The sequence below is a fragment of the Ctenopharyngodon idella genome, chromosome 3 (assembly GCF_019924925.1).
Source record: "Ctenopharyngodon idella isolate HZGC_01 chromosome 3, HZGC01, whole genome shotgun sequence".
In the NCBI taxonomy this organism is placed as follows: domain Eukaryota; kingdom Metazoa; phylum Chordata; class Actinopteri; order Cypriniformes; family Xenocyprididae; genus Ctenopharyngodon; species Ctenopharyngodon idella.
In genome coordinates this window covers 55,252,761-55,277,406 of record NC_067222.1, presented here as the reverse complement: position 1 = coordinate 55,277,406, position 24,646 = coordinate 55,252,761, and the positions used below count along the sequence as shown (strand labels likewise).

General features: G+C 39.5%; 2 long non-coding RNA genes across 2 annotated transcripts in view; both read right to left on the bottom strand.

Moving 5' to 3' along the window:
• Positions 1 to 24,646, bottom strand: part of LOC127509013 (uncharacterized) — a 199,719-nt gene that overhangs the window by 7,290 nt on the left and 167,783 nt on the right. The gene's annotated exons all lie outside the window — the stretch shown is intronic.
• Positions 8,618 to 13,204, bottom strand: LOC127508969 (uncharacterized). The gene is made up of 2 exons (XR_007929048.1): positions 11,106 to 13,204; positions 8,618 to 9,814 (listed from the first exon to the last, which is right to left on the bottom strand). It is a non-coding gene; the product is annotated as an uncharacterized LOC127508969 (long non-coding RNA).

The following is a 24,646-nucleotide window of genomic DNA, read 5'->3' as shown; positions in this document are numbered from 1 at the left end:
CTGCCCCCACCCAAATATCTGGGTTAAGAGCCTTGCTCAGGGGCACATAGGTTGCAGATTTTTAGATTGGATCCTACATCGTAATATATGTAAAATAATTGATAATGAGAGAAAATTAGGGTGAAGGACCTTATTTATTTGAAGAGTTCATTTGCAAAAACAGATAACTCCATTTTTATTCATTCTCACAAATCATGTTTTTTTTATTGTGCATTCCAAGTAATATCAATCAAACTGCAGTTGGGTTGTTTTGATTAAGTAATAATAACTCCAAAAAATACAGGCAACTTACAAAATGAAAGTTCATTGAAAGTATGTTTTTTATATATATTAAAAGTTTGTTTCTTAGCAAAAGCAGATAACTCCAACAGTCGTTTTTTGGCAAAAGCAGATAACTCCACATTTCATGTTTCAGAGTTAAACAAAACCAAGAAATTGCTTTGTAACTGCATTTAAAACACACTCAAACACGCACACACACACTAACCCAGGGTTCCCATGCGCCTTGAAAGTACTTGGATTTCAGACACATGAATTCAAGGCCTGGAAAGTACTTGAAAACAAATATTGGTCCTTGAAAGTGCTTGAATTAAATTTGAAATAAATTTTGTGAGAACTATAACATGCCCCTTTAGTCCTAGTATATTTGTTTTGGAATATTATTTTACAATCAGTTTCCGAGTGTTTTCCATTGCAGTACTTCCCCTTGTTTGTTATTGGGGTTTGGACATTTGAACTGTGACACTTGCTGTGTCCAAAATGAACATTCTTATGGTGTGTGCGATTTTGATCATGATCGATTAAAAGGTCTCCACGATCTGCTTTTGAAGAAATGTCATTGTGCTATAGTGCTTTCTGTCAGTTTCAGTCCTGGCGCCTCTGTCTCAACATACTGTGTAGTACAAAGCGACATACATTCACATCACATGGTAACACAGCGGTAGAGTTATTCTCACAGAACACTGCAGTTCCCATTCAGTCGGTCACGTTCGACGTACGTCGGACAGACCGACGAATAGGAATCTCGCTAGAGAGGCCAATCTACTTTGAGTGTAACTACGAGCCAATGCACATTGGCATGCAATCATATGCATCAGCTGCTCGCCTCGCAGCGCGGGTATATAATGAGCAGCAGGTGCGTTGCATCTTCAGCTTTTCGCTTCGGAGCCGAACCGTATGGTTATCTACGGAGTGTGTGTGAGAAAAAACAAGCCTTTTTCTTCGACTTCTCTTTTGTGGTGCAGGCGGACAGCACTGCAGCGGGGCCGGTCTCTCCTTCCTTTGTTTTTTTGCCAAAGAGCAATATCTGTGAGAAAGCCGTTCTCACGGCTGGTAAAACGGTGTGCTTAGGGCGCTAAAGAGCTGGTAACAGCTTTTAACAGCTGGTAGAGGCGGCTTTAAGGAGAGAGTGCACACGACTAGGCTGCACTCTTCTTGTCTGTGTTTGCAGCGGCCATTCCCCTGCGTGCTTTGGCACTTGAAGAGTTAGTCCCTAAAAGAGCTTACACAAGTAGATTCGCGTCTTTTTAAAGATGTCGTTCTACTTGTGTGTTTCTGGATGCGGTCGTTACCTGTCACCGCGGGATGGTCACCAACGCTGTATCGCGTGCCTGGGCTTAAGCCACGCTGAGGCGGCGTTTGTGGATGAGTCATGTACCCATTGTGGGAAGATGACCATCTCGGAGTGCGATCTAGACTCCAGTTCCTGCAAAGGGGCGGAGTCCCGGTGCTGTTGCCTCGTTCCAATCCTCCTCAGAGGGTTGCTTCGGGCAGCGGTGCTGGTGATCTGAGGATCACGGTGAGCGCGCTTCCTTCGGGGAACCAACCCCCTAGGAACCCTCATCCCTCCTGCACTCTGCAGCCAGTAGAGCTGCCAGGGGAGCGTGGTGGACCACCCCAGAGGTGTGTACCACCCGTATCCTTTGGAGCTCCCCAAGATGATAGGATGTCGATCGCTGCATCGGAGGGTGAGCCTGACACTTCGGGTATGATGATTCGGCGCAGCTGCCTCCTTCAGGAGTGACAACTGTGCCCGATTCGGACCCAGAAATGATGGCTATGCTTGCCCGGGCCGCCAACAGGGTTGGGCCTCGTGTGGAATCCTCCACCGTGTCCCGAACCTCGAGGCTGGATGATTGGTTTCTCGGGGTGGCCAGGGCTAATTCTCAGCCCCCCACCCCAGTTCCTTTCTTCCTGGAGATGCATGAAGAGCTCACTGGCACATGGACGGCACCTTTTACTGCCCGAAACCGTGTCGGTGGGTCCTCCTCCCTCACCACCCTTGATGGCGGGGCGGCTAAGGGTTATACGCACATACCCCCTGTGGAACGGGCCGTTGCTATGCAGCTGTGCCCTAACTCCACCTGGCGGGGGGAGCCGTCTCTCCCTTCCCGGGCCTGTAAGTACTCGTCGGATCTTACCGGCAAGGCTTATCAGGCCTGTGGGGAAGCCGCCTCTGCCTTGCACGCTATGACGTTGCTGCAGGTCCATCAGGCCAAGGCACTGAAGGGACCTGCACGAGGGTGGTCATGATCCACAAGTTCTTCAGGAGCTTCGTGCCGTGACGGACCTCGCGCTTCGTGCGACAAAGGTCACGGCACGGTCAGTGGGTCGTGCGATGTCCACGTTAGTGGTCCAGGAGCGCCATCTCTGGCTGTGTCTTGCGGACATGAGGGATACCGACAAAGTCAGTTTCTTAAGGAAGTTTCTTAATTCCCCCGTGTCCCAGACCGGCCTCTTCGGCGACGCGGTCAAGAACTTTGCCCAACAGTTCTCGGCTGTACAGAAGCAGTCTGAGGCGATCAGTCATATCCTGCCGAGGCGGTCAGCTGCTGCACCTCCACCACCCGCAGCTCCTCAGGCTGCTTGTCGCCGAGGGCACCCTCCCGCGGCCGCCCCCGCTCCCGCGCCCAGCAGCAGCCGTCATCCAAGCGGCGCCGTGGAGCCGGTCGTGGTCAGGGCGCCCAGCCCGTCCAGGCCCGCCCCCAAGAAGAAGGGCGGCAAGGCCAAGTCCAAGAGGCCCTAGGACGGGCGACCCGGAGATGGAGGGGACTGCTCTTCGGGAGATGGTGACCGCACCACTCCTTCCCAACAGCCAGCGGCGGAACAAAAACAAAAGGAAACACAAGATTCTCCACCCGGCCCTCCTCCGGGGAAGGAGTGGTGCGGTCACCATCTCCCTAGGGCCTCTTGGACTTGGCCTTGCCGCCCTTCTTCTTGGGGGCGGTACCCAAATTGTCAATAAAAGAGCAGTTTCCTACATCTCCGGGTCCGAAGAGGGCTCGGAGAGCAGTGGGAGGGCAAGAACCTCGCAACTCTCATCCCCCTCTTCTGTCGCCAGCGGACAGCAGCGAGCAGCGGGCAACCAAAGCCTTGACTGCTCCCTCTGTCCATCCGTGGAACCAGGTAAGTGTTGCACACCACACTGTGACGCCGCTTCGGGCCGCCTCGCAAAGAGAGCCCCCTGGGCCGCGTCCCTGGGTTCCACTTCGCTGCCTCACTGCGGGTACGCCTGCGGTCCCTTTGGTCCCGCTTGTACGGTCTCTGAGTGCCTGGTTAGCGCTCCCCAGTCCGTCTCGCTGGCTCATTCGGACCATCAGGCTCGGCTATGCGATTCAGTTCGCCCGGCGTCCCCCCAAGTTCAGGGGCGTCCTCTTCACTACAGTGAAAGATGTAGATGCCCATGTCTTGCGTGCGGAGATCGCTGTCCTACTGGCGAAGGACGCGATAGAGCCGGTCCCTCCAGCCGATATGAGGTCAGGGTTCTACAGTCCCTACTTCATTGTACCCAAGAAAAACGGTGGGTTACGACCGATCCTGGATCTGCGAGTTTTGAATCGGAGTCTTCACAAGCTACCGTTCAAAATGCTCACGCAGAAACGCATTTTCGAGTGCATCCGTCCCCAGGATTGGTTTGCAGCGATCGACCTGAAGGACGCGTACTTTCATGTTTCGCGACACAGGCCATTCCTGCGTTTTGCGTTCGAAGGTCGAGCATATCAGTACAGAGTCCTACCCTTCGGGCTGGCCCTGTCTCCCCGCGTCTTCACGAAGGTCGTGGAGGGAGCCCTTGTTCCCATGAGAGAACAGGGTGTTTGCATCCTCAACTATCTCGACGACTGGCTCATTCTGGCACAGTCCCGGGATCAGCTGTGCGAACACAGGGATTTGGTGCTCAGACACCTCAGCCAGTTGGGTCTTCAGGTCAACTGGGAAAAGAGCAAACTCGCCCCGGTGCAGAGGATCTCTTTTCTCGGTATAGAGTTGGATTTGGTCGAACAGATAGCACGCCTCACAGAGGAACATGCTCAGTCGGTGTTGAACTGCCTGAATACGTTCAACGGCAGGACAGCGGTTCCACTGAAATTTTTTCAGAGGCTCCTGGGGCGGCAGTAACCCCGCTCAGTCTGCTTCATATGAGACCGCTTCAACACTGGCTCCACGGCCGGGTCCTGAGATGGGCGTGGCAACGCGGCACGTTCCGGGTGGCAATCACTCAGGAGTGCCGCCAAGCCTTCAGCCCGTGTTCTGACCTCTTGTTTCTTCGGGCTGGAGTGCCCCTAGAGCAGGTGTCCCGGCATGCTGTGGTATTCACAGATGCCTCTGCCACAGGCTGGGGTGCCACCTACAACGGGCATGCAGTGTCAGGGGTGTGGACGGGCCCCCATCTGCATTGGCACATCAATTGCCTCGAGTTGCTAGTGGTACGCCTTGCTCTGAGCCGCCTCAAAGGGCCGCTACGGGGCAAGCATGTACTGGTCCGTACGGACAACACTGCGACCGTCGCGTACATCAACTGTCAAGGTGGTCTACTCTCTCGTCGCATGTCGCAACTCGCCCGCCATCTCCTCCTCTGGAGTCACAAGCATCTGAGGTCGCTTCGTGCCATTCATGTTCCCGGTGTGCTCAACCGTGTGGCCGACGAGCTATCACGAGCTGTGCTGCAAGGAGAGCGGCGACTCCACCCCCCGGTGGTCCAGCTGATTTGGAGAGAGTTCGGAGAGGCTCAGGTAGACCTGTTTGCCTCACCAGAAACCTCCCATTGCCAGTTGTTTTACTCCCTGTCAGAGGGAACACTCAGAACAGATGCACTGGCGCACAGCTGGCCCCGGGGCCTTCGCAAATATGCGTTTCCCCCAGTGAGCCTACTTGCACAGACCCTGTGCAAAGTCAGGGAGGACGAGGAGCAGGTCCTGCTAGTTGCACCCTATTGGCCCAACCGGACCTGGTTCCCAGAACTCTCACTCCTCGCGACAGCCCCTCCCTGGCCCATTCCTCTGAGGAAGGACCTTCTTTCTGGGGGACGCAGAGGTTCTAGGTGACTTACCCCCTGAGATACTTAACACCATCACTTCGGCACGTGCACCGTCTACGAGACGGGCTTACGCCTTGAAGCGGAACCTGTTCGTCGAGTGGTGTTCTTCTCGTCGAGAGGAACCCCGAAGATGCTCGATCGGTGTCGTGCTTTCCTTCTTGCAGCAAGGGTTGGAGCGTAGGCTGTCCCCTTCCACCCTCAAAGTCCATACTGCTGCTATCTCCGCATTTCATGACCACATAGATGGCAAGTCTGTTGGTCAGCATGACCTGGTAGTCAGGTTCCTTAGGGGGGCGAGGCGGTTGAATCCTCCTCGTCCTCCCTCCATACCCTCTTGGGACCTTGCTCTGGTGCTGAGAGCACTTCAGATTGCTCCCTTTGAGCCCTTGCAATCAGCAGACTTAAAGATTCTGTCTATGAAGACTTTGCTGCTGGTTGCATTGGCCTCCATCAAGAGGATAGGGGACCTGCAGTCTTTTTCGGTCGACGAATCGTGCCTAGAGTTCGGGCCGGGTGACGGCCTCGTGGTACTGAGACCCCGGCCTGGCTATGTGCCCAAGGTTCCTACCACTCCCTTCAGGGACCAGTTAGTGAGCCTGCAAGCGCTGCCCCCGGAGGAGGCAGACCCAGCCCTGGCTTGCTGCACTTACATGTGCTTTTTCTCCAGAGAGTCCCTACAAGGCAGACCCTGTTGAGTCCTCCGATCTCCCTTCGGCAGCCGACGTGGCGGAGCGTCTGGCGCCAGGCCTATACTCCGTTGTATCCTTGAAAACCGGGTTTAGGCTGGGTACCATATGTGTGACCCTACTGGGATCCCATATGTCTAGTTCCACGGTTGCTCCTAAACGAAGCCCGTGTCTTTCCCTCTGGGAGTACCCGCCTCTCATCGAGTTGGAGTCACCCCAGTTCTTCCATATGTAGTACAGCCTACAGGTTAGTCCATATGTACTTCTCCACATAACTCCTTCGCGGAAGGATGTGGCTTCCGCAGCGTTCCTTTCCCAGCGGAAGGGTACGCTTTCCCAGCGTTATCCAATAGTCTCACTGAGTGGGTTTTGGGGAACAGCAGTGATCGACACTCTCTGTGTTAGCCCTGTCCCACCGTCCGTAGGCAAGGGGGTTCAGGTGGCTTACAACAGAGCGCTGGAAAGGGGCAGCGCCTGTGGCGCTTTGGTAGGGATTCCTATTCGTCCGTCTGTCCGACGTACGTCGAACGTGACCGACTGAATGGGAACGTCTCGGTTACAAAGGTAACCCTCGTTCCCTGAAGGAGGGAACGGAGACGTACGTCCCGTCGCCACAGTCGCTGTACCCCGCTGATGCTGCCGCCTATCCGGTTCGGCTCCTCAGCGAAAAGCTGAAGATGCAACGCACCTGCTGCTCATTATATACCCGCGCTGCGAGGCGAGCAGCTGATGCATATGATTGCATGCCAATGTGCATTGGCTCGTTGTAGTTACACTCGAAGTAGATTGGCCTCTCTAGCGAGATTCCTATTCGTCGGTCTGTCCGACGTACGTCTCCGTTCCCTCCTTCAGGGAACGAGGGTTACCTTTGTAACCGAGACATTATTCACAATCACAAAAGTTTATTATTTGCATGCGTTTTAAAGCCTTGCTGGTTAAACATTTTATCTGCATGCTGGTAGGAGTACCATAGTAGAAAAAATAATTACTATGGTATTCAATGGGGAGCGAGATCTGTTTGGTTACAAACATTCATCCAAATACAGTGGTATGTGAACGTTTGGGAACCCCTTGCAGAATCTGTGAAAATGTGAATAATTTTAACAAAATAAGAGAGATCATACAAAATGCATGTTATTTTTTATTTAGTACTGTCCTGAGTAAGATATTTACATTAAAGATGTTTACATATAATCCATAAGACAAAAAAAAATAGCTGAATTTATTAAAATGGCCCAGTTCAAAAGTTCATGAACCATTGATTCTTAATACTGTGTGTGGACCCCTGGATGATCTACAACTGTTTTTTTGTTTTGTGATGGTTGTTCATGAGTCTCTTGTTTGTCCTGAGCAGTTAAACTGAGCTCTGTTCTTCAGAAAAAATCTCCAGGTCCTGCAGATTCTTCAGTTTTCAACCATCTTTTGCATATTTGAACCCTTTACAGCAGTGACTGAATGATTTTCAGATCCATCTTTTCACATGGAGGACAACTGAGGGACTCAAACACAACTATTAAAAAAGGTTCAAACATTCACTGATGCTTCAGAAGAAAACATGATGCATTAATAGATGTCCAAAATAAAACATTTGGAATTTGAAGATCAAGATAAATTGTATTTAATTTGTCTTCCGGGAAACATGCAAGCATCTTCTGTTGCTTCCGAAGGGCAGTACTAAATGAAAAAAAAAAAAATGACATTCAAGCAAAACTAGAAAAATTTGGACCTCTTCATCCTGTTCAAAAGTTTTCATCCCCCTGACTCTTAATGCATCGTGTTTCCTTCTGAAGCATCAGTGAATGTTTGAACCTTTTTTAATAGTTGTGTTTGAGTCCCTCAGTTGTCCTCAGTGTGAAAAGATGGATCTCAAAATCATTCAGTCACTGCTGGAAAGGGTTCAAATATGCAAAAGATGCTGGAAAACTGAAGAATTTTTTCTGAAGAACAGAGCTCAGTTTAACTGTTCAGGACAAACAAGGGACTCATGAACAACCATCACAAAACAAACAAACAGTCGTAGATCATCCAGGTAACCACACACAGTATTAAGAATCAATGGTTCACAAACTTTTGAACTGGGTCATTTTATTAAATTCAGCTATTTTTATTTTTTTTTTTGTCTTATGGATTATATGTAAACACCTTTTATGTAAAATATCTTACTCAGGACAAACACTAAATAAAAAATAACATGCATTTTGTATGATCTCTCTTATTTTGTTAAAATTTTGCACATTTTCACAGATTCTGCAAGTGGTTCACATACTTTTTCTTGCAACTGTATATGCACATACACTGTAAAAAAAAATATGACCAATAATTTATAACTATATAAGTTAAGCAATTTTCAACTTTTCTTGTAAGTTAACACAAGATTCAATTAATTTTCAGTTTAATGTAATTGGAATTACTTAAATAACCAAGTTCATTGTACATAGTTTGAGACAGCATTTCTTCTGGTGTATTACAGTTATTAAAGATTGAATAAAAAAGTAAATCAACCCTTACACCAAGACTGAATCTGAAATAAACAATAAAATTGGTTTATTTTAGCTTCAGGTCCCCTCGATTTCAAATACCTTCCTCTTAAAGATCACACAATTTGGTAAATACTATGTTGGTTGAGATTAGATTTTTTATTTTGGTTTTTACATTACAAATCAGTAACATGCACAACAAAAACAGCAAATAAAATGGTTGTCCATAGAATGTCATAAGATATAACCAGATCTAAACCCGAGTGCAAGTGGCTTATACAAAGACTGTTTGCAAATAGTTTATCCAATTTCATACAGAACCAGAAAAAAAGAAGAAAAAAGACAAGGATTATTAAGACTACAATAATTAGTCACATGTTACAAAATAATTGAAAAACATATATATTCAACCTTATTTTGTTGCCAAGTTTTTAAAGATTTCAGTTTAAAGAGTCAGTAAATTGACAACACCACACAGAGCAGTTCAATGATCTTCTTGACTGATTTGTGAAGCTCTGTTAATAGCGTCTCTGGCACATTTAGTTTCATCCAGAGTCTTCTGAAATTGAGCTGCTGTTTCTCTCATTTGATGAATAAATTTCACAGTTTCTGATTTGATTTCTTCTGCTTTTCTCTTTTTGTCTGATTTCATTTCAGAGAGCTCTGTTGAATTACAATAAATAGTGTAAACATCAAGAACAAAAAACAGAGCTGAAATTGTCATAGATAGTTTCCCAACCACTTGAAGTGTTTTGGTAGCTCTTGCGAACACTTTCCCAATTTTAGTAGTTCGAAGTACAGACAAAAGTTTTTTAACGCTTGAAATGGTTTTCAGGGCTTTCACACTTGTCACTAATGCTTTATTTTGAAGAGAATGCATTGGCTCGATTTTCTCAAGCTTTTCTATGGTTTCAGAAATTGTATTCAGATGCTGAATCATTGGGTTGATGGTGTTCTGGAAATCATTGATGATCTTCTCAATAGTCTGGCGCATGTTGCTCTGCTTGAACATGTTAGTGATGTTAGATGCTGCCCCTATTACTCCTCCAGCTACTCCAACACCCATAGCAGTAAGACCAGTAGCACCAGTAACAGCTATAGACGCACCAAATGTAAATGGGGCCAAAGCTATACCCAGCAATGCAATTCCTCCTACTGCTCCTATTGACGCCCCTACCATACTGCCCATCGTGGTGTTCTTGTGCATGGATTCGAGTTCATCAGTGATGTCATTCAGTTTCTTTATTAGATCTGTGAGAGTTAGATGATTTCTGTTGTATTCTGAGTTCAGTTTCTCAATGCTTTGGTGCAGTTTCTCACTGAGATCTTCAAATTTCCTGAAATATCAAAACTTTTTGTTAGAATTAGACAACAATTGTATGTTTTTTTTTATTTTATTTTTTTATACCAACCTTAACACAAAGGGTACGAATTCTATTAACTATTTACAATTAGCATGCTATAATTTTGCAATATAGCAAACTAACAACACTAAGCCAACACTTTATATTAAGGGCCCCATTGTTAAAAAGAGTTAATTCACTGGCTAATAGAGGCTGTGTTCCAGTTCAGTTTTATGTCTTTCCCTTGCTGACTTTCCTCCATCTTGGATGTTACGTTACATGAGTGACCTCTACTGACAGAACCTTGCCAGTTCATTTGTTTGAACTACAATTAATTTGTTTTATGTACTGTTCAGTCTATAGGCACGGTTGGAATGTTAATATATATATATATACTGTACTCCACATGGCTCCGGGGGTTAATAAAGGCCTTCTGAAGCAAAGTGATGTGTTTGTGTAAAAAAATATCCATATTTAACAAGTTATGAAGTAATATATCTAGCATCCACCAGACCACCTTCTGTAAGTTGAATAGAAGAGGCGTAGGACATAGTGTAAGCTTTTATATTTAATATTTTACTGCATAACTTGTTAATTATGGATTTTTTTTTTTTACACAAACACATCACTTTGCTTCAGAAGGACTTTATTAACCCCCGGAGCTATGTGGAGTATAGGTTTATGATGGATGGAGACACTTTCTTCAGCTCATACTCGTTGATTCTGTTCACTGCCATTATAAAACTGGGATGCTTTAGGATATTTATTAATAAAGTCATATACACCTAGGATGCTTGAGAGTGAGTAAAGCTTGAAGTAATTTTCATTTGAAAGTGAACTAATCCTTTAAAGTGTCTACAAGTATCATGTGAAATTAATTCATATACACTAGTTGTGTGGGATTTGGGTAAATTAAGCAAGATTTGCTGTGATGCCACAATCATGTATTGTGGTCTGTAGAGCTGCTGAATATGTTATATTGCTGATATCAATATAAACTTCTCTCATTTTTGTCTAAAAGTGAATTGCAATGCATCCAGGAACTGTGTTAAATAAAAATGCAATTATTTATAATTTAGTTCATTAACTTACATTAATAGGTAATATGATTTTAAAAATGATGAAATTAATTAAGATTATTAAAATGTTGTGATAATTATTTGTAGTTAATGTTAACTAATGTAGTTAGCTAATGTTAACAGTGAAGCATTGTTGTAAATGATGTACTTTGATTAAAAAGGTAATAAAGAAGATAAAATCAAAGCTTTGAACAAGAAATACTTACTCCTGGGACATCTCGTATGGTCGATTAATTTCACCTGTATTGGACATTAAACATTTTCAAATATTACTCAAATGATAATGCAAAACTAACAAAATACAGTACTGCAATAAAAGTATGAGATAATGTACAGTTGTGCAACTTGTGCTCAAAAGTTTACATACCCCTGCAGAATTTGTAAAAATGTGGAGAGGGATTGATGTTATTTCATATTTAGTACTGTCCTATGCTATCTCACATAAGACATGTTTACATATAGTCCACTAGACAAAATAATGGCTGAATTTATAAAAATGATCCTGTTCAGAAGTTTACATAGGATTGAATCTTAATACTAGGGATGCTGACGATTAATAGACGATCGATTAGTTGTGAATAATAATTTTAACCCTTGTGTACTGTTGCAGGTCAATTTGGCCTATTTTGTTTTTTTGAGTTGTAGGAAACATCAGTTATGTTTTGTTTTTTCTTGAAATTCTATGACTTTTTCCTCATTTAAGGTCATGAACATGCATGCAAAGTTTCAACACGCTGATGTGTTTTGAAATATACGCACTAAATTTGTTACTTTGGTAATGTTTGTGGTTCAATTTGACGTACATATTTTAATGTTCTAATGCTACTGTACAGACATAAAATAATAACATGTCTTTATTATATTCTGCTATTTTAGTTTTTTTTTTTTTTTTTTTTTTTTTTTTTTTTTTTTTTAAAATCACTGACACTTGTGTCTGTATGCATAGGCGCCGATTTATGTTTCTGCCGGTGGGTGCCCAGTGCATATATACACAGACCTATGCTAAACATTGATATCCACATATGGTCTAGTGGCAGAACTTTTGCCATGCGAGTCAAACGTACTGGGTTTTAATCATCAGTGGTTCTAATCCGCCCTTGATTAGTTTTTTTTCTTTCTCAATAACACCAAAGATATTCGTTAATGATATATATGATATATGATGTATATAAAGAGACAAGAGCAGGGACACGTTTGTGTGCATTTTGTTAATGATTTCACTGCAAAGAATAGAGTTTCCACAACACCATTAGAGATAGATTGACGTGCTCGTCTGTGTGAAGACGATCCGCCACTGATAACAGCGGCATGATTTAAACAACACATTCCAGCACCAGATCGCTTCTTATTTAACACAAATGAACATCAACTGGTGTTTCATTTGCATTATAGGCTATCCGTGCAGCAAAATAGGATAGCCAATAATGGTGGGGACATGTACCACCTGCAAATTACACACATTCTTTCCATGAGTGTTGCCGCGAGTTGCACTCTCACTGATATCTGATGATCAGTAGCAGCTCACTAAATAATAAACAAAAAAAAAAATCAATAAATACCTATTTAGAATAAGCACGCCACTTACAATAAAAAGACCATTCTAGAGAAAGAGCGAGAAGAGAGTTTGAGCGCGTGTCCAGTTGATAGCGAGAGTGAAGGAGATCCGCCTGTGAGCTGAAAGATTTGTGCTCACGTATTACTTGGCATTTTTCATTAAAATAGCACAATAGAAACGGCCTCAAATAAACTATAAAAAGATGAACATAGTCATGTCTGAAAGCTGCAATCAATTTTCATTGGTTAAATCATAGACTGTCAAAAATCAATGGAGAATATCTCATTTTCTGTGGGTGCTCAACCATTTCTGTGGGTGCTCACAGGATCGGCGCTTATGTCTGTATGCATGAAAAGTTAAGAGGCTTTGTGGATTTACACCATTGTAGAATCTGGACCAATCAGACAGCCACAAATTATTCATTATTTTTAATTAATAATCCAGCAAACTCAAACTCCCCCGAAAGACAAACTTGTGCAAGAAGGGCCTGATAAGATGTTTTATTGCTTTTATTCTCCTATAAGCAAAACAAATAATCAAAATAATCATATATATACACACACAAGGATTTAAACCAATGATGCTGTCGTAAACCTGCATTTGCGTCCCAGACGACCCAGCTATTTTTGGACTGTTTCATGTAATAAATCAGTTTGTGCTATGAAAAGCAAAAAACAATGTAAATTATTATTATACATAAAAAAAAGTCTTTCACGTGTCATTTTACTTTCACAATTTGAATAAATGAGTCTGAATAATTTTGGGGGGATAGGCAAGCCTGGGCATATATTACCAACATAAATGAAGATTGTCATAGAATAAAGTATGAACTGGGAATAAATACAAACTGAACACATGTAAATATTTATTTGTATTATGACATATTCTTTTACTAAAAAGCAAATGACACTTCACATCTGCGCATGCAAGGGTTCACGTTATGTGAATCAGAATAGGAAGCAGTCACGTGGTTGTGTGCGAAAACGAAGCTTCGGACGTCACCGATCACGTGGTTATGGCAAAACGAATCGAGCTCCGATACAGTGCTTCACTGTGAGATGTTTCGTTTTTTTGATACAAGCTTCGAAGCCTTGTGTCAAACATCATATCACTACTCTTTTCTCTGCACTCCTTGTCTGTTCTATTGTTTGCTTAATGTGTTTGGTTGTTATGTTCCTTCGTTTAATAAACCCGTTTTTGTAGAAGTCCGATTCTGCATCATCTCTGCTGCAACTGAAACCGTAACAGAAGAACAGACCAATACTGTGAGGACTTCTGCAGCAAGATGGGAATCGGAAATGGAAGATGGGAAAAGGGAAGCACATAGTTGCTGCCATTATCTGGAAAATTACTAATAATTTATGTGATATTATAATATTTATATACAAAATACCCAATCACATTAGGACTATCTCAATTATCACAATAATACAATACAATAATCCTCATTATTATAAACATTCTAATATATCCTGGTATTTATAATGATCATGTAATATATAACCATATCCTATTATATTGTTAAACCATAGTTTTATAATAACAATAGTTAATAATAATGACAATGACAGTAATAATAATCTCTTCTACCATCACAATAACAATACTGTTACGGTGGTTGTGTGTAAATATGAGAACAAGACGAAGAAGATCAGATCACAGATTATTTTTAATCCAACACCGATAGGAAGGTTCACAACTCTCACATAAAGACGAGATCCAACAAAGAACAGAAACAAGGAGATTATATAAGGGAGAATGTAATCAGGGAGAACAGAAACAGGTGAGGATAGTTAACTGATCAGGATACACACAATGAGGGCAAATGAACAGAACAAGACATGACAGAACTAAATGCAGACATAAAGTCCATAGGTGTAACAAATACATCATTTTGAACACCAAGATCTCTCCCTCAGCCTGGTATTTTGTCAACATTATTTCTTTGTATCTTGATTTAAAGCGGTGGTATTTTTGTAATAGTTGTAATAGTCTGGATTGCAGAAATAATATATTTGTGTGATCAAAATATCCCACCTTATGTATAATTCTGACTCCATGTTTTTGGAGTATGAAGAGGGCAAAACTAATGAACAATACAATATATATTGTGCATTATATTCCAGTATTGCATGTTATCTTCACTGTATAAATTAAACTAGATAAAAAAGTTTGTCTCGACGGTCCAGAAAGTTTGAAGTAGTTTTAAAAGTTTGAAAGTTTGTTTTAGTTTAGTAGTTTTGATAGATAGATAGATAAGATAGATAGGCTGCCAGCTTTCCATAAATTGCTATAATTTTTAAATAAATGTTCTTACTACACCTTGACAAGTTCTGTTGCTACTTTCTGATTACATTTCTGACTACATTTAAAATCAAAACATATTGATCATTTAATAATTGCTAAAATGTTTGTTTTCAGCTTCCAAATTTAACTTCCAAATAAGTGTCCAATAATTGATTAATAAATATTTGATTGCTGAATATTGTACCCTAATTGAAGAAGCTGTTTACTAGATCATGATTTTGCATACCATTGCATGAATGACTGCCTTATATTTATGATTAACAATCAAATAATTAATTAGTTAGAAACTATTTGCTATGAATACAGGTGCCATCAATTGTCTGCTTATGAAAGACTTGTTTGTCACTGATGCAAAGTGGGCCCTTCCTTACCAAACACCAAGTAACTAAATTAGGATACAATTATGAGTTATTCCCCATCTGTTTAACATTAAACTGTTGGTTACTTTAAAAATATCCTTCATCTGGGAGATCACATGGATATGTGAATATTTGATCTTTTAAGTGGTTGCATATGTCATATTTATGGCATGACTGGCAGAGAAAATTTGTTGCTGCCAAACATTGTTTACTTTTATCAACTGAGTCATGGTGAAGAGATAGATAAAATAGGCCAATTGATGGAAGGTTTGTAGTGTGCTCAAAAAGTGTTTTTTTTTTTTTTTTTTTTAGTATTTTTAAAATACAAAAATACAGTAGTTTATTTTGATTCACTTAAAATTAAGGTATTTTGTGTTTTATTTTAAAATACAGTTTGATGTATTTTTGCATAACCCTGGACCTGGATTAAGAATTACCCCTACACAATAAAAAATAAATCTATTACGACTGTCACTATTAAAGTGAAATGTAAAAATAAATGAAACGTGTTCAGGCATCAGTTATAAATGCTCACGTGGCATGCAAGATTATGTTTTATACTTTTTTTTCCCCACCGTTGAGCATTATAACCAATCACACACGTTTCTGTTGAGCTCATGATGCAATAACCAATCAAATGCGTTAGATTATTACAGGTGAATTAAAAAACTGCGGATTCGCGGGAGTTTTTGTCATGCTCGTGCCATGTGCTCAGCTCAGTCAGTGTGACGCAGGACTTTCTGAGGGGGAAATTTCAGTCAGTGTGGTGCTCGTGCTCGTGGAAGAGTGCAGATACGATGCATACGATGTAAGTAAGATATTAATTTATAATCCTTTTGTTTTTTTATGCAACTAAAATAACAATGTCTTGATTTTCTAATGCGTGGAAAGCGTTTAACTAATTCATAAACGATTCCTGTCAGTGCACCATAGCCTACAAGAATGACACCACGTTTAGTGTATTGTTTTAATCAACATTAATCATTAAATTAATGTAATCTAATTTTAAAAATGTATTCTAATATTAAATTAAATATCACGAGCAATAATGTTTTTCAGTTACAAGGCAAAAAGTTGTCATAACAGCTTAACTTTCTAGGAATGCTTTCTGCTAGATGTATGCATCATCTTTTGTGTCATTCTTACATTTAATCATTAAATTAAATTAAGTTAAATTAGAGTTACAAGACACAATAGAGTTGATAAATTCATCAAAATTAATTTTTTGCCATGCTGAGGAAATACAGAAACAGCATCTGAAATAGCATTGTTTAATGCAGCTTACAGGGGATTAATAAAGACTTAATTAATAACAAATGAATAAAGGACATTAGTAATTCGTTACTTTAAACATAAAACGTTGAATTCATTTATTTTTGAATTTAAAATTTAAGCTACCTTAATGTGAAATTAAAACCGCCACTAGGTGGCAGAAAGTTTATTTTATTGAGTGAGGCTTATTCAGGAAAGAAGCAGCAAGTCATTGAATCATTTATCAACCGATTCGTTCAAAAAGCTGATTGATTCGTTTAGTAATGAACCATGTGCAGCTCAGAGAATTAAAACAGTCCTGTGGCTTTGTTTGGAACTTTTTTCGTTGACGAAATGAAGCAAAAACAGATAATCTTGTGTCTTAAATGTAAGTCACTTAATATTAAATAATGGTTTATTGAACTGTTGTATCAAGATCACATTTGTAATCATGCTGGGTTTTTTTTTTGTTTTTTTTTTGGAGAAAAAAACGGCACACTTCGTGTGATATTAGTTAACCATGTTAAATGTATAAATATAAACTAAAATAATTAGAGGGGTGGGGTTTGGACGTCATAACTGCACCACGTCGTGAGTCTAGTTAATGGGAAACACTATCACACTGATGATATATCTCAATTAATGTGTTTTGCATTATATTTGTTTTTCACAATTGTGTAGCTTGAAGATTTTAACTTTCTGTTTCTATTCTCCCACAGTGTTGCCTAATGATTGAAAAATGACTAAGGAGTTTCTGGCCACAACCTCGGATCTAAGATGAGAACCTGGCTTAAAGGGATGGACCACCCAAAAATGGAAATGTGATGTTTATCTGCTTACCCCCAGGACATCCAAGATGTAGCTGACTTTGTTTCTTCAGTAGAACACAAATGATGATTTTTAACTCCAACCTTTGTGGTCTGTCAGTCATATAATGCATTGAAACGGTAACACCATCTATGAGAATAATAAAAAAAAAAAAAATATGCACAGACAAATCCAAATTAAACCCTGCGGCTCGTGACGACACATTGATGTTCTAAAACACGAAACGATCGGTTTGTGCGGGAAACCGAACAGTGTTTATATTTTGTAAATGAGTTACATAAATTGAACACACTATTTTACTATTGCACTACTATTTACTACCGTTTAGCTCTCCTCTGAAAAAAACAAATTAGCTCTCTGATTCTGCAAACTCCACATCCAGCACACGGTTGTGTGTATGCTGGATTTTTACTTTGGTTGGGAGTTTGGCGATTAAATCCACCACCCTCCCATTGTACAGTTTTTCTGGAATGCTGAATTCCTCAAAATTGCTGCAGAGGAGAGTGAGGTTTCCATTTTCTTCGGAGACTCCAATGATGTCCATGTACTCCGTCACTACTTTCCTCTCAGCAGTCTGCATCATAAAGAAAATACAATTTATAATCTGGCTTGACATCTTGTTACAGAGATTTCACTCAAATAAAAATTGCGATTTACCCACTTTCATCAATATTGCTATAGCAGAATTAAGGAAACTTTCGTTGGGAATGTGTCAACTTAGAATGTGTATGCCTTGAATGTGATGAAAGTTTAACTTTTGAAAAACCAAATCAACATCTTGCATTTGCAGTATTTATATCATTTTGTACCTCTAAAACACCACTATGTTCAACTGCCTTGAGCATCCAGTGTGTAAGGTCTGAACGCACTCTGACGCCGGAAGGGATCTCTTGCACCCATTGACGTATACGCGCGAGAGATCACTCCGGCGTCAGAGTGCATTCAGACCTTATACACTGGATGTTCAAGGTAGTTGGACATAGTGGTGTATTAGAGGTAAAAAATTATATAAATACTGTTCGGTTTCTCACACAAACCCATCGTTTCGTGTCTTAGGACATCAATGTGTCGTCACGAGCCGCAGGGCTTAATTCTGTGCATGTTTTTTTGACTCATAGATTTTGTTACCATTGACATGCATTATACAACTGACAGACAGCAACGGTTGGAGTTAAAAATCATCATTTGTGTTCTACTGAAGAAACAAAGTCACCTACATCTTGGATGCCCTGGGGGTAAGCAGATAAACATCACATTTCCATTTTTGGGGAACTATCCCTTTAAAATATTTTCTCTTCATTTGTATTCTCAAATGAAAGAAAACAAAACATTACTTCTAATACTACTACTACAAAAATGTAAACAATTTGAACTACTACACTGATGTGAAGCTGTATGATTTTTAACCTTCCATTTCTGTTCTCCTGCAGTGCATGAGATCTGCATCATCTCCAGGTAGAGCACACCCAAAGCCTCACTGCACCAAAGGGAAAACATCTAGGAGGATCTTGCCACGTCTGTCAATTAGGTATCTCTGCAGAACAATAAGGCTGTTTCCCAATCAGTAGGCATTTGTCAACCACTTTGCCTGAATTCCTTAAATCATAAAGGCCCACCCCAGTGGATTAAAGCAAGTTGGGTAAAGTGGTTGAAAACCACCCGTTGTGGATTTTACCAATGCACAAATGATTGGGGAACACCCGTTAGCATTCTGCAGAGATACCTACTTGCACATCTCAGACACGGGTCCAGGATGAGAACCTGGTTGGCTTGGACTTGTCACCCTCACATCCTGAATCTTTCTGGATCACCTCACATTGTCACAGGTAAGTAATATTCTGCATTACAGCAGTGTTAGTGTTCTGCAGGTAAGTACAATACAAATGTATCTCTCAGTCCCGGACTGTGAATGATTTCATTTTCACTGAGTTATTTTAACACAATTATAGTTTTTAGCCATTGGAAAAAGTTATTCCGTTATAAATGGATATGCTTAAGTTTTTTGTTGTTGTTGTTTTTAACTCACCCCAGTGGTTTCAGTATTTGTGATTTGATGGTGATTGCCTAGCATTTTAGCTCATGACACAAGTTTAACAGGGCTTGATGAATGATGAATGTTGTTGCAACCACTGCAGAGATGTTTAATTTGGGGTGAAACTGCTGGGGATCACTGGACAGTCAAATAAAATTGATTTTGATTGATCTATTCTAATGATGATTTCTTACAAGGACTATCCTGTCAAACATTGGAAACCTGCTATATGACTATAGGTCAATGTTACATCATTGTCACAAAGAATTTTGTTGTACATTATTTTTTTCTGCATATTACAATGAGTTGTAACCAAGGGCTTTTGTTCCTTCTGCAGGTAATATCAAAGTAGCCGGTACTAACACTAACATGCACTCCGCAGTTGGACATAATTAAGAGGTAACATTTAAATGTATTTGTATATAAAAACATCAGATTAATGTCTTGAATGCAAATTTATTTTAAAACAGAGAAACAAAAACATATATTAAACAAGCAGACATAACAATAAATTAAAACATCAAACTGACAGTTGAAATGAGTTATATAAATTGAACACACTATTTTACTACTATTAGACTACTATTTACTACTGTTACTAGACTATTTTGAAATGAGTTTTTTAAATTGAACACTATTTTACTATTAAACTACTATTTACTACTGTTACTGGACTATTTTGAAAATGAATAATATATAAATTGAACACACTATTTTACTATTGCACTACTATTTACTACCGTTTAGCTCTCCTCTGAAAAAAACAAATTAGCTCTCTGATTCTGCAAACTCCACATCCAGCACACGGTTGTGTGTATGCTGGATTTTTACTTTGGTTGGGAGTTTGGCGATTAAATCCACCACCCTCCCATTGTACAGTTTTTCTGGAATGCTGAATTCCTCAAAATTGCTGCAGAGGAGAGTGAGGTTTCCATTTTCTTCGGAGACTCCAATGATGTCCATGTACTCCGTCACTACTTTCCTCTCAGCAGTCTGCATCATAAAGAAAATACAATTTATAATCTGGCTTGACATCTTGTTACAGAGATTTCACTCAAATAAAAATTGTGATTTACCCACTTTCATCAATATTGCTATAGCAGAATTAAGGAAACTTTCGTTGGGAATGTGTCAACTTGGAATGTGTATGCCTTGAATGTGATGAAAGTTTAACTTTTGAAAAACGCATATCAACATCTTGCATTTTCTCACGTTTTTAGATGCACAGACATGTTGTTTGAACCGGCCCTAAGTTGTTTCTACTGGCTGGCAAGTCTATGCAGTCATCGCACCAGCAGTGCGAACTGTTAATACCCTTTTTGAATCGATTGTGGTGCTGTTAAGTTAATTTTAAGCTGAATAAGGCTAATGTAACATAGCTAATGTGTTTTGTATTATATTTGTGTACCTTCACAGCTGTGTGGGATGAGGAATTCAATTTTCCTCTTCCATTCCCCAAAAGAAAAATTTTGAGGTGTGTGAGCTCCACCTCATCTTTGAGGTAGAGCTCACACAGAGCCTCATCTCTCCAGAGAGAAACTTCCAGCAGCTTTTGGCCACATCTTAAGGTGAGGTCCAGGATAGGGACATGGCTGCCTTGGTTGTATCTGCAAAATGACAGCTTGGAAGTTATACTGTTTCAGGTAAGTACTAGAAGTATATTAACAACACTGTGATATTGTACTTGTCTGGACTACTACTAAAATGTTATAGAAGTGTAATATGTGTGTCTTATTCCCCCCTGTATTGCTAGTTTTAATAACAAAAAGAAAATAATGAAATAATTTTCATCTTAGATCACTCCTCCTTTGGCTAAATGGTCTGTTATTCTTTTTACTTATTGTTTTTACTTTGTAAGGCTACATTTTTAAAATGGGGAAATTACTTTGGTTGTACTGCTCAGTTGTACTACTTGTAAAATTGTAAAATCAGAAAGTAAAAAAAATTGATTAAAATAGGGATTTTTCTGGGGAAAAAAAAAAAATCGTGATATGATATTTTTGCCATATCGCCCACCCCTAGGTGAGCTATTCCTTTTAAGTTGTCTAAATATTGTGTAATCATTTCTGTAATTCTCATGTCTGTGAGGATTCTAAGTTACCAAATAAGATGTTTTAGCACTCATTACAGTGGATTTACATTCCCTAGCAGACTGTATTTTTGCTGACACTCTTGGATATATTACAAATTGTAAAATTGAGTTACAGTGCACTACCATCATCTTTTTGTGTTCTGCAGAAGGAAGTCATGTTGGTTTGGAATGACATGAGGGTGAGTACATGACAGAATTTTCGTCTTAATTTTCATACCTTTAGCTACAGAGAGAAATGCATCCTGATAACCAGAACAACTATAATAACTGTTGACTTCTAGATATTCTGTGATAATGAAATAACTCACTTTTTCGATTTCCCCTTTAAGACTCAAATAGTCTCCCCTGGTGAATAGGTCGTCTTCTTCACCCGTGACCATCACAGATGAATAAATTGCCTCCCTTGCAACCTTTTCCGCCATTTCGTCCAGGTTAAGTGGTGCTGTCCGAAATTTATTTGATGTCCGGCCAAAATAAACATTTTTGCGGCCATAGCGTGTGCCTAATGTTACATTTTTAAGGATGTATGTGCATCCTTCAACCAATTCTGGCTCTTCGCCATTTTTTGATACTAGGTATGAATTTGTGCCATCACTTACGGCACTCTGACTTTTTATTTGATAGTTTTCAACTTTAATATCTCCGTTGCTGTTTGTGAAGTTTACAGCCTTTCTGGTAGTCCTATTGGCCACGCATTTGCACAGGATTGGGGCCGGGCGGCTATATGGGCTTTGTGTTGCCATCCTGAGGGTAAGAGAAAATATACAGAATGCTTATTAATACAGAATATGTAATCTTGGTTATGAAAAAATATTATCAACAAATTGTAAATAAATTATTATTATTATTTGTTATTGTAGATATTTATTACAGGATAAATATCCTGTCAGAAATTGGGAACTTGTCAAAATCTATAGGAAAGCATTTTATAATATTTTAAATTTATAAATTTACATCATTAGTAACAATCTAGGATCATAGTTTGATACTTTCTTATCACTGACAGTACGGTATTTATTTATTTGAGGTACTTAATCATTGATAAAATGTTTTGTGAAGTGAAAATGGGCCTCAAAAAATGGACTGGCCTGTCAAACAGGCTTATATTATGTCACTATTGTCATGAGACTTTTTTTTTTTTTTTTTAGACACTGCTTTTGTCATGATAACAGTAACATAACAGAATTATAGGTTGATTGTTTCCTATATATGACTGGATAATATCTGAAAGGATTTTTTTTTTTTTTTTTTTTACTTCATACTCTGACAGGATTATTCTCATTTTTACTTAATACTTCACAAGAATTTATTTATTAATGTATTTATTAATTGAAAGTCATTGATTAAATTTCTTGTGAAGATTTACCTCAAAAAATTAACTATTCTGTCAGACAGGGGGAAAAATGGGCCTCTTGACAGGATTTCACTCTCCCTCTCTTTTACATCAAACTCTGAGGGAATTTTCTTTTTTACTTCACAGTTAACATGAAATTTATTGATGTAATTTATTTATTCATTAAACATCATTGATAAAATGTCTTGTGAAGTAAAGATTTACCTCAAAAAATTAACTATCCTGTCAGGCAGGGGAAAAATGGGCCTCTGACAGGATTTCAATCTCTCTTTTACTTCAAACTCTGAGGGAATTTTTTTTTTTACTTCACAGTTAACTTGAAATGTATTGATGCAATTAATTTATTTATTTAAAGTCATTGATAAAATTTAATGTGAAGTAAAGTTTTACCTCAGAAAATGAACTATTCCCTGATAGGCCTCTGACAGCATTTCACTCTTTTACTTCAAACTCTGAGAGAATTCCTCCCCCCTCCCCATTCTTCACAAGGATTTATTAATGTTAAAAAAAAAAAAATCCATATCCAAAAACTATCAATTATCCCGTCGTTGATACAATTTCTTGTGAAGTAAAGATTTACCTCAAAAAAATGAACTATACTGTCAGGCACTGGGAAAGTCTTATTTGGAATGTCTTGATATTTAAAATTAATTTCATATAATTTATTCTGAGATTAAGGCAATACATCCTATATATTTCATCTCACCTCTTAAATTGTTGATTTTAGTGCCGTCTCTGGTTGACTTGGGTCGGAGCTGTGGGTGGAGTCCTGCGCACTGAAGTGGACGTGGCTGTGCGCAGCTTTTTAACAGACTGGCTGCGCGCATTTCCCGCGCGCTCTCTCTCTCTCTCTCTCTCTCATTTTTTGTAATATTTTTAACTTGTAATTAATTTAATTTATTGAAATGAATGTTTTTAATTTGTAATGAAATGTTTTTTTTTTTTTACTTTTAATGAATTGTATTTATTATAACAAATGGTTTTTAACTTGTAATGAATTTTATTTATTGTAATGAGTTTTTTTAACTTGAAATGAGTTTTATTTATTGTAATGAATATTTTTAAACTTGTAATGAATTGTATTTATTATATATTTTTTAACTTAAGTATTATAACGAATGGTTTTTAACTTGTAATGACTTATTTATTGTAATATTTTAACTTGTAATGAATTTACAGATGAACTATATGTAGGCGACGAAGTGATTCTGGGAAAGGGGAAATTTCACTCCTCTACATACACATCTGTGAAGGTACTTAATGCACACATTACTGCTGCTATGTCATTCGAGTAAAACATGCATTTTGGAACTGTAAACCTACATTAATGAATAAATATAACAAGAACAAAAGCACAACTGTTCTGATTATCAGCACGACTGCAATCTGATAATAGATTAGAGTTGAAAGTGTGATCTTTTTTAATGCAACAGGTCAATTAAACAAGAATTTAATATCCATTAATATCCCCCTCCCCCCACAGATCCCTGAGGGCCAGGTTGAGGATATAGAGGTGGACATTATCGGGGTCTCCGAGATTAATGACACCTGCCACTTCCTCAGCAGCGACTCAGTTGTGTACATTGTTCCTGAGGCAATCTTCTCTGGAAATCCAGATGTGCTCATTGACAAGCTGCCAATGAAACTTCAGTTAAAACACATTAACCGCAGGATTATTGAAATAAGATCAGAAAAAAGCATATAGATTAGTCATCCCTTTTTCTTTGTTTTTCCCCCCACTTTCATATTTGATGTTAATCTCAGCCATTTGTTTTATTTGTTGTTTAGTGTGTATATAGTTGTATAGTTGTATATAGTTCTTTCCAAACAATATGACCTCGTCAATATATAGGTTAGTTAGCTCACCTTTTTTTTTTTTTTTTCTTTTCTCGTTTTTAATATTTGATATTTAGATTTAGATTGTTCTTGTTTAGTTTGTATATAGTATATTGTATATTGGAAAGTAAAT